Source organism: Panthera onca, assembly GCF_046562875.1.
Source record: "Panthera onca isolate mPanOnc1 chromosome F1 unlocalized genomic scaffold, mPanOnc1 haplotype 2 h2.Chr15_ul_1, whole genome shotgun sequence".
Taxonomy (NCBI): Eukaryota; Metazoa; Chordata; class Mammalia; order Carnivora; family Felidae; genus Panthera; species Panthera onca.
In genome coordinates this window covers 27501-30000 of record NW_027675825.1, presented here as the reverse complement: position 1 = coordinate 30000, position 2500 = coordinate 27501, and the positions used below count along the sequence as shown (strand labels likewise).

General features: G+C 76.8%; 1 non-coding gene across 1 annotated transcript; it reads right to left on the bottom strand.

The window, feature by feature from the left end:
• Positions 1 to 1655: 1655 nt before the first annotated feature.
• Positions 1656 to 1808, bottom strand: LOC144614437 (5.8S ribosomal RNA). The gene has a single exon (XR_013552238.1). It is a non-coding gene; the product is annotated as a 5.8S ribosomal RNA (ribosomal RNA).
• Between the last annotated feature and the right edge of the window lie 692 nt (positions 1809 to 2500).

Genomic DNA, 2500 nt, shown 5'->3' with positions numbered 1-2500 from the left:
GGGAAGAGGCCGCGGTCCGCACCCGCCCGGTTCTCCGGCCGACACCCAACGACGCAAAACACCCCAACGACGCCCGAGCCGCCCGCACCCCTACCGACGACCCCCCCCCCCCAACGCACCAACAACCCCCTCCCCTCCAAACCCTCCGCGAGGGAGGGAGGGAGAGAGAGAGAGAGCGAGAGCGCGGGAGGGGAGAGAGCCGGGAGGGGATGGGGGGACGGGGAAGGTAGGGTGCGCGCACGCGGGACGGACACGGCCGAACGGCGGGCGGGCAGGCGGGAGCACGGGCCGGCGGCACAGGCGGGAGCCCTGCCGGGGTTGGAAGGCGGAGGGGTGGGGCGAGGAACGGGGGGTCGGGCAGGGCCCGAGGCGCGGGACGCGCCGCCTCGCGACGACCCCGGAGGGGGAACCGCGGCGAGCGGCGCGGGGCGGGGGAGCGGGGGGGGGGGAAAGCGGGCGCGGGCGTGGGGGGGGTCCGAGCGCGGCGGTCGCCCCCGACCGCCGGCCCTTTTCCCCCCACGCGACGCACCCGGCCTCCCCCCACACACGTCCCAACGTGCCCCGCGCTCCCACCGCGGCCCCGGACCGGGCCCGGCGGACGGCGCGGCACGCCTCCAGCCACAGAGACCCCCGCGGAGAACCAACACCCCCCCCAACACCGCGACAACGCGGGCTCGGGGCACGCAGTGCGGCGCGGCCGCAACCCGGGGGGAAGCGCGCAGCGGCGGGCGACGCCGCGGCGTCCCGCGGGCCGCCGCCGGGGCACGCATCCCCGGGGCGCAGCCCCGCGCGCGACTCGGCCTCGGCGCGAGCCGCCCCGACAGGGCAAAGGGGGCCGGGATCGCCGGCGGGGAGCGGGGGCGGGGCCGCGGCTCGGGCCCCCGACCGCACGGCCGCGGACCGGGAGAGGAGGGGGCCACGGCCGGACCGCCGCGGTCGCCGCCCGGGGCAAGGCGGCGAGACCGACGGCGCTCCGGATCCGCGCCTCCACCCCCCACGACGGCCCGCGGGACCGCGCGGCACGGGGCACCGCAAAACCCTCCCGAGACCCGGGCGGCGATCCCAAAGACCGCGTGCGGCACGAGGGATCTCCCCCAGAGGGACCGCGGCGGCGGCCGCGGCCCTCAGGCGCGAGCTCTCCTCGCCCTTCCCTTTTCTCGCGGGCGGCGACCGGCCGCCTCGGCCTCTCCCCCCCGCCCCACCTCTCCCCCCCCCAACCACCCCACGCCACCGCCCCACGGGCGCCGGCCCCCAGCCCCCGTCCCACGCCCTCCCACGTCCCACACACAGGCCACCGCCGAGCGGACCCGGCGGGGCGAGGCGGGGGCGAGGGGGGTGCTGAGGGAGGCGGCAGGGACCGGACACACGGGGCCGGGGAGGGGGCGGGGGGAGGAGGAGGAGGAGGAGGAAGGAGGGAGGGCCGGCAGCGGCGGCCACCGTCGTCTGCACTTAGGGGGACGGAGGGCCCGGCGGCCAGGACGACCCTCTCCCCGGCCCACAGGTGACCCCGCACACCGAACCGCCGCGCAGGCGGGCGTGGCGGGGCGCACTCGGGCAGGGGCGGGCGCCGGCGGGACAGGCCCTGCGAGGGAACCCCCAGCCGCGCCTTACCCCCGGGAGAGAGACCCACCCGGGGGAGGCGATTGATCGGCAAGCGACGCTCAGACAGGCGTAGCCCCGGGAGGAACCCGGGGCCGCAAGTGCGTTCGAAGTGTCGATGATCAATGTGTCCTGCAATTCACATTAATTCTCGCAGCTAGCTGCGTTCTTCATCGACGCACGAGCCGAGTGATCCACCGCTAAGAGTCGTACGAGTTTTTGTGATCACCGGGAGGGCCAACCCCGAAAAGGGGCGACCCCCCCAACCTGGCACAGCACATCCCCGAAGGGTGCCTCCGGCCGGCCAGCAAGAGACAACAAAGACCAGACTCCGAGAGGTCGGAAGGGTTGGAACAGGGCAAGTCCAGCAGCCCGCCCCGCCACGCGGACGACGCGCGGGGCGAGCTCAGAACAACCCCACAGGCGCCCAGGGGGTTCCCGCCTGTCCCCTTCCCCCCAACACACACCCAAGGGACACGGGGCGCACGCACACGCACACGCTCACGCACCACCCGGCAGCCGCCGGGCAAGCCCCTCCCGGCAACCGGGGAGGGCCGTGGCGTGGGCGCAAGCGCGGCGGCGCCCCGGCCTGGGGCGGCGGGGGGGCGGGCAGCGGAGTCTGGAGGAGACACGGGAAGACCAGCCTCCACGGCTCCCCACGGGCCCGACCGCCCCGACCCGAGGCGGACGGGCGACCCCCAAAGGGTCTTTAAACCTCCGCGCCGGGACGCGCTAGGTACCTGGACAGGGTGGAGGCGGGCGAGGTGGGTGGGGGACGAGGGAGCCCGCGACACCGCCAACCACCTCGACGCCGGCCCCCCCGGGGCCGCGGCCGGACCCACAAACGGCAACCGAAAGCCCCGACGCTGCCGGCCCGTGACGGAGGCTCCGACGGGGGCTA